Source organism: Salvia hispanica, chromosome 3 (assembly GCF_023119035.1).
Source record: "Salvia hispanica cultivar TCC Black 2014 chromosome 3, UniMelb_Shisp_WGS_1.0, whole genome shotgun sequence".
NCBI classification, from domain to species: Eukaryota; Viridiplantae; Streptophyta; class Magnoliopsida; order Lamiales; family Lamiaceae; genus Salvia; species Salvia hispanica.
The window spans coordinates 19,389,556-19,398,760 of NC_062967.1; positions in this window are offsets into that span (position 1 = coordinate 19,389,556).

Genomic DNA, 9,205 nt, shown 5'->3' on the forward strand with positions numbered 1-9,205 from the left:
AATAAGAATCTACAAAATGCAATAAATTTTAAGCAATGTTTGATTTCAGATATCACTCAAATGGTTCCGGTTTTGTGTTTTAAATAAAGTTGGTTTTATTTTAATAGTATATTATTTTATTTTATTATGTTATAATAGGTTTTAACGGTGCAATATCATACTATTTTATAGTGTAATTAATATCATATTAAATCATGTAATATCACGTTCTGATCGTTATCATGTCATTTCAAGGCAAATTGTATAGTAATCTACTAACTAACGATAGGCTAACAATTTTTTTATATGATATTAACACGCACGAAGTTAGTGGATTGAGACCCAACAAGAATCTGATGGTTTTAGATTGGGTTAGGGTTTGGTCTTATTGAATTGGGTTGATATCAGGTTGACCCCAATATGCACAATTTGCCAGCCATATAGATTTCAGTTTCTAAACTGAGAAATTTTATTTCTTTCATTATTCTCTCTACTACTTTATTCTCTATTTGTTTCTCTACTCTATTTTCTTTGCACTTAACTTTCATGTTTTTTTAATCACAGTGATTAAAATTTTTTTGTTTATTGAGTAAAATATATGTAAAATAAACTTTTTTTACAAACCCTAAACCCTAACCCTAAAATATATGTAAAATAAACTATTTATATATATATAGGGGTGCGATCATATCATAACTCATATTTATTTGATAACCTAATAACCCTATCATTTTATGGGTCAAAAGTATCATTTTTACTAAAAATGATATTTATACACGATAAAATGATATTTTTTCAGCATGCATAAAATGATACTTTTATTCCATAATATGATATTCTGTTCCATAAAATGATATTTTTCGTCCATAAAATGAGGGTTATTAGGTTATCATCATAAATATGGGTTATGATATGATCACATCCCTATATATATGTTTTGATCTATGAAGACCAGATTTAAATACAGAAACGTAGAACAAAGTCATACGTATGGCATTTTTAAGTCATAGTTAGTTTATTTTTAGGTCAGGCATGACCTAAAATGATCTTAACATGACATAAACCCAAATCTTATAATATGACCTAAAACTGCTTAATTATGACCTTCCGTATTTTTGGTTAATTATTGATCATTAGATCATCTAATCTCAGGGCTAAGATTTGGGCTGCATTTATGGATTTAAACACATACTTATTTTGATCATCTCCATATATATATATATATATATATATATATGACCCTAAGTTCACTGATAAGTATTGTTTTATAGGAAACCTTTTTTATAAAAACTGCCAAATTTGAGCTTACATTAAATTAATTTATTACAAACATATTTTCGTTAAGTTCATTACATCCTACCAACTTTCAGAAATAATTTTCTAATAGAAGCTTCCTTAGTTATTAATTATCTCATTTTATTATTAATTACATTATATTTTATTCTTTACTATATTATGTAAATATCTCATACGTTCCAATAACTCATTTCACTTATATTTCATTAAAAAATTAATTTATAAAAATGAAACACATAGTCTACTACCCTTTTACGCACACACATATTACTTCTCAGGATAGTGATAAAATGCAAACACATTAATTGTACAAACTCCAAACTTTTCAACACATTGTCAACACAGTGTCAAATATCAAGATTTTAATGTCAACACAATATCAACACAATGTCAACACGGTGTCAACAGTTGACACTATGTTATTATTTTGTAATCTATTGACATTTTTTAACGATAAAGATCATAGTTTGGAGTTTGTACAATATTTAGAGTTTGTATTTGATTACATTCCTTGCTTCCCATTGATGTAAATGTATATTAACGTGACAATATGAGCGACTAAACATAGTTTTAAACCTAAAAGGTTAATTTATAAAAATGTACAATAAAATATATTAATAGGATATTAAGAATTTTTAAAACTTGATAATTTAAATTTGAAGCAAAACAAATCAAAATTGGGCTAAATATCGTGATTTTATACATTAACCTTTTCAATTTTAAAGTCCTAAACATTGTGATTTTATATATTTACCCTTTAAAATAAGGAGTATTGAATATGATTATATGTATGGTGGAAAATTAGGTGGTTCGTAATTTGGAGTGGTGGTGTTGGAGTGTAGGGGACAGCAGTTGGCATGTTGGGAGATGCATGTGAGGGACATCAACGAATTTGCTGCTCACTCTCGGGACATTTTCTTTTCTTGTATATTGTTTATTAATATTATTATTTGTTTAATTTTATCTTCATTGGAACTTTTCTTTGATCAATTATGGACTATTAGTGGATTGGGGTCCGCCGCAGCCAGTTTTTTTTTCAAACCTTCCCCTTTAACATATGTTTGGGGTTTTTTTTCATTCACATGTCTCAATTGTTTATTTGGTCCGTTCATGATTTAAAATTCTATTTTAACTCGAGTTTTAAAAAAATATGATGAAAAATAATTAAAAAAAATTAATGAAATGTAGGTCTCACTTTATATATTGATTTTATAATAAAATGTGAGTGTATAGGTTAGTGGACATTGGTGTCCATTTACCAAAAATAAATAAGTAAATATAAATACTATTTTATGAACGAACCAAAATGGTAAATGTGAATATTATTTCATTAGACAGAGGGATTAGTTTAATTTGTGTATATACGTGAATTTGTATCAGTTTATTATTAATATGCATTCATCCAATGTATATTCCTTTGTATAGCTACTATTCGTCAAATAAAGGTCCGGAAAAGATTTTTCTAAATCTATGCAAAAAGGTAAATCCTATTGATGGGGCAGTTGGAAATATACAGATTTTTAATAGGTACATAATATTTTATTTTACGTGTATCATGTAGACGTGTGCTAGCAGTGGAAACAGTAAGGATATTCACAACAGAACTTCAAATTCCGGTTGCGTGCGATGATTTTTGAAGCTCTATTACGGGAAAATTTCACAATCACACTTTATTAAGGATAGCAGGATCCGCTAAATCGTGACTAGAGGTGAGAATTAAGAAGATCGGATAGAAACAAGGAAGGATACATAGATTAATCATATGTTTAAATAGTATTTTAAAAGGGAAATACTAGAATAGAATGACTCGATCATAGAGTTAAAGGTTCATACAACACAACTTTTCAAACATCAAAGCACATCAGGAACAACTGAACGTGGTTCCATGTATGAAAATGTGATCATCTGAGAGTATTGCATAAACACAAGAGTAAGCCACTTGGATCAGCACCCTCCACTTCATCACAACTCAACCTGTGACAAACTCATATTTTTGTCGAATTAATTGGTTTGTTGATGTGAATATCATTGAGAACAAGTTATACACGGGACAGTAAATCAAAGTGATGTTTGATTGATTTTGCGTGTTGCCATGCCATGAGAACTTGTCTTTTAAAATCTATTTCTGAAGCAAAGCTCAATTCCACATCTTTGTATGAGTTTATTTCTTTGTGATTTTCTTGTTCTTAATTGAGGACAAACAAGGATTAAGTTTGGGGAAATTGACAAACTCATATTTTTGTCGGTTTTAATTGGTCTGTTGATGTGAATATTATTGAGTTTTATTGTTTGATTTAGGTATTTTCAGTCAATTATTTGTTATTTTGGAGTTTGATGTGTTTGTTGAGTTATGTATAGAAAACAGGCAAAAACAAATGAAAGGTGATTCCCAAGAGCTCCCACCCGGTAAGGTGCTATTTGGACAACACACCCGACCGAGTGCTAAACTTAATGAAGCAGAATTCTAGAGGCATTTCACCTGACCGGGTTTGTTTGTGGCTTATAACACCCGGTCGGGCGTTAACTCTTAAAGCATGCGGAGTCCAGAAGCATTTCGCCCGACAGGGCGTGTTTATGGCTTATAATGCCCGATCAGGTGAAAAAAACGCGTTATGACGTGAATTTCGTAGAAACGGAAAAATAAGAAGAAAAAAGGGATCTAGGTTTGATTATTCAGTCACCAGCCGCCTCCAACACTTCACAAACCTCGAAGAACACCCTTAAAGAGAGAATTGAAGATTGAAGACTTCCAATCGGAAGATTTAAAATCCATTCCATTGATTCACTCCACATGAGTACTTAATATCTATTATTCATGTATTTGTTTCGATTCTTTGTGTTTTAACTTAGTTCTCTCCATGAGCATTAGTAGCTAAACCCTTCTTCTTGGTGATGATGCATTAATTTCACAGTTTTTATCTTATCGATTTTGTTCTTACCTTCCACTTGTAGTTGTTTTATTATTCTTGGGTTTATTTCTTTCATTTTCTTGATCGCCACTTGATTGTATAGGATTAATTAGATTAATCGGTAGATGAAATAATTAATCTTGAAATAAGAATAATTTAAACATTAATTCAATAGAACTTGGGAGAGTTGAGGTTTTGGGTGAAGTCATTGATCTTTCTTGCTTTTAGGAGTTAGGAGTTATGGGTTAAGGGTTAGAAGGGGACTTCAACCCTAGCGCCTAATCTACTAGTTTCTCAACTCGGAAGGGGTTTAATCTATATTTGTGATCGACTTAATAATTCCATGGACACTAAAAGGCAAGACAAATAGATGGGATAAGAGCTTGAAATTATGCATCGAATCCTTAGGTTCCACATTTTCTCCATATTATGTTTTCACATCTTGTTTACTTGTTCTTATTTGTTTATTTTCTCACTATATGATTTTATTAGTTGTAATAATAAACCAAATCCTTTTTAATTGTCTAGGTAGTAGTCAATATTTGTCCTTGGTACTTAAGTTGGTACAAATTTGTCTTTGTGGGATACAGTATCTTGCTTACTAAATTTTGTACTAGTCCTGTACACTTGCGGGTATTACTTGTATTAAAATAAGTTGAGTCAATCTATACATTTAGAAATACATGCAAGGATGAGTATGCTCAGTGAATACATTGCCAAAATATACAATTTTACATTTGAAAATATTGTTAAGCCATCACTGTAACACTCGGGGGATTTTTTTTAAAGGCCCAACCGTACTAAATTCTCTGTGAGTTAAAGTTTGACTGCAATCTAAGTTCTTTGTGTAAATCGTCATATCTAAACATCTTGTGTTGGGAAATGGTCACTTTCCATAGTCACCAGACCAGCTAGGCCCGTTTCATGCATGTGTTTTATAGCAAAACCACACTGAATTCAGCAAATTAACGACCCTTTTTGAGCTAGGTGTGTGTAGATTTCTCCGGAAACCGAAGAACACATCAATTCAGAGGGTGAAGGCAAAAGTTCGAAAAAGAAGAGAAAAGAGACGGCTTTCGAGCTGATCAAGTCACATTCCACCCGTAGCCAACCAACCTTGCGCTGGAGAGAAGATTATGAACTCCACTCTAGAGTGTGAAGGGCAAGAGCGTCATTTCAGGGGTGTGGTACCCTAGGGATCAGAGCCATATGCTTCCCTATATAAAGGAGCCTTGCAAGCTAAGAGAAGGGAGTTCCTGTTGGGACTACCGCAGCGGAAGACACGGAAACCAAATAGGTCCTAGAACGGATCTATTTAGGTGATTATGCATTCGACTCCAATTTCATGCAATTTACATAGATCTATATATATAACATCAAATAAACACATAATCATGCATATTCGATGTAGATTCGATTGTTACCTCATAATCCATCATTGGATTGACGTTGCTAGTTGCACCACCCGGAGATCCTTGGTTTATCGACCACGAATCTTCCGTACTATTCCCTCGTCCTTGATTCTCCATCCGTGTGGGCGGATCTTAGAAAACCAATTAAATAACTTTGAATGAATCTAGGGAAACCCAATACAAACACCAAATTGTCTAGATCTAATCCTATTAATTAGGATAGATCAAGAACAATAATCAAAACCCTAATTCTCTCTCGTGCTAGGAACGAAAATCGAGACCAAGAGAGAGAATGAAGGAGGCGCCGATTTCAAGGCTAGGGTTAGGGTTTTTGTGTTGTCTTGGATTGTTTTCTAGGGTTTCCCTTTCATTCATTATTTATAGTGGACCTTATTGGGCTAGTAAGGGGATCCATGGAATGACTTAAGTGTTGGGCTCACCCATTAGATAAATTATAAATTAAATCAAATGACCCATGATTTAATATATTATCAATGGAATATTATTTTATTCCACTAAAGAATAATATTGCACTCCCACTTAAATCACCAAATTACAAATAACTTGGGTCCATTTTATTTTATAATATTTCCCGCGTTTAAGATTATCTTGATCCGTCAATTTAATTCTTTTGTCTGCTATGTGACTAGAATTAAATTAATTCTCCAAAGAGTTTTTCTAGTTTGAAACTTTATTTATTATTCATGGAATAAATTCCAACTGCGCAGATTTCTGAATAATAAATTCCTCTTTCAAACACCTCTTGGTGATCCCTTAGGGATATAATCATACCACACTGGGCACGCGAATTCTATGAAATAATATTCCAATACCTTCATGTTATTCAACTACTACCACCCAATATATCATGAACTTGAGTTACGTACAAGCTCTCACATATTGATAAGTCAAAGTGGCGTTTGATTGAATTAACAATATTGATATTAATATCATAGACTAGAAAATACTAAACTTTCTTGAAATATATTCTTTCAGTAGATAGCAATAAAGAATACATTTCGGATTAGATCCTTTCAGTGCTTTACCACACCGGTGTTACTAATCTCATCTTAGGTAAGAGAGAATTATCACAAACACCGCAACCGTACCAATAGGTAGCCAAAGCCTATCTAGGTTGTGAATACGTTTTTCTTCTTACTAGATCTGGCCAAGTCCCCTATTGGAAAACTCATGAGGAGATTCATCGAATTTCCCTACTTGACCTTCTTAGTAAAAAGCCTTAGACTTGTTTATTATATTTCAATAATAAACCATTATATTATATTATTTATTCTCATAAATAGGTAAACAAGTGGACGTGGCGTTTCTCGTATACATGCACAAGCTGACTGTACAAAGGCATGTACGCTCGAAGCATCTTTTAGTATACAAACCCCAACAGTTCCCCCACATTTCATTTCTTGCTTAGTAATTTATAGGGGTTCTCTTTAGAGTAGGTAGGATTTCTAGCTCTCTTCCAGAGCTGATATCAAAGTTCTCTTCAGTTCTAAGCTTTCCAAATTTCTGCACACACTTGGTTCCGTCTAGAGTAGCTGGTAGTTATATGTGGGATCGAACCTTACTTCCCTATACTAATCAAATAGTATTAGTGGGTTAAGGTTTTTGACGATGCCACATCCTTTTCAGCCTCTCATTTATCCTCACTCGAGTCGGAGCCACTCGGCTTGATCAGCCTGAGCTTTTACCGGATCCACTCACCCGCATTTTGTAGGTGAAACAGGCAGGAATAGGCTGACTTGATCAGGTTGGACGCCCAACTTGAGCAGTTCGCGACGATAAACATACCAGCTTTAAAGAGGAAGGTAGACAAGAGAAGAGAAAGGGTGGTCCCTAAAGGAACTGGCAGCGGAAGCGCAAGAGCACGTTGATTATCATAATTTAATAATTATTAATCGAGCAAATAAATCACATAATAATCAAATCTATTTAGCAGATTATTTAGACAAAATCTATTCGCGTAATTCTCACATGTATCATGCTCATAACTTGAATTAATCATGCTTTAAGAATATTGAAACCTAAAACATGCTTTTCTACGGAGCAGGAATAATACCTAATTAATTCTCAAAGAAATGATGATGGCTAGCAACTTCTCCACGTGACGCTTTGAATACTAGACCACAGATCTTCTCTCTAGTTCCCAAACTGTACTCCGATATCAGTGTGGGCTGATCTCACCAGAATACTAGGACTTAAATAAAGAAGACAGAAATTCTACTCCACGGAGGAGAGGAAAATTCGACCAACACCTAGAAGGGGGGGGGTGAAAATTTTTAGAAAATAATAACTCTTATTTTCTGTCTCCTTTATTCTCTTATTTATATTAAGTTCATTTTGGGCCCAGACAGGGATCTAAGGAAGGTTTTGGATATGGGCTCATCCAACTTACTTTATACGAATTAAATTGAACCCACAATTTAATATAAGCTTTAATTGGAATATTACGAGCAGCCACTACAGAAGTAATATTGAACTCTCCCCATCCAAATCCGAGATTATAAGTAATCCGGATTTCCATTTTAACATTCATTTCCCGCGCTTAAGATAAAAATGTCCATTAATTAATTAATGTCTGCTATGGACTTAATTAATTAATTTCTTATTAATTCCAAAAGTGGACTTAGCATGAAACACTTATTTATTATTGATAGAGTGATCAAACTCCAACTAGCTAGCTTCCGAATAATAAAACATTGTTTCGCGCTCCTCTTGAGGACATTATCAAACGAGACTCACCTCGCGCACGATTCAATATAATAGCAATCCTAGCACCGCTAGATATTAATCACCACTACCCAAGATTATTGGGTTACGAAAAACCCGCACCATTTGATAAGTCAAAGTAATGCATAATCAATACCGTATGCTCAATGCTAATCTACATTGATTAAGAAACAAATATTTATCAAGATCTCGCCTTTCAGTAGATAGCACAAGGACAAGTCTTGCTGTTAGATCTGTTCAGTGCTTTACTACAAAAATGTCATCTTATTTCGGTAAGGCTTAGAAATATGCGGACTGACATTGCAACCTTTCACGATGGATAGTCTAATTCCATCTAGGTTGTGAAATTCTTCTTTTCTTTGTTTAGGACTGATCGTGTTACCTTAAAGTGGACGCCGCCCACAACCGGTCTACTAAAACAAAGACTTAGACTTTGTTAAGTTAACTTATACATTTAAACATGCAATTAACATCCATTAAATGTAAGACATAACAACATTATGACAAAAATAATCTATTTTATTACTTGAAAAATAAAATAAGAGTTTTACAGTATTCAATCACTCGAAACGTGATTTCTAGTATACAAACTCTAACAGTCCCGTCACCAGCCAACCTTTAAGATGACACACAGTCCACGTGTACATTGTTCCGAGTAGGCACTCCCCTATTACTAAGACCCGAATTCGATTTGAAGTTTTTTTTTTTTGGCATAACACATTCATTATAATTTATAACCATCATCACATACAAAGACGATATCATTTGCATAAATAAATATCATCTCAAAACTCATATTTTTATCTATAATTATATATAGGATAGAAAAGTTTACCTTGTACACTTCCAAACTTCGTAAAACAA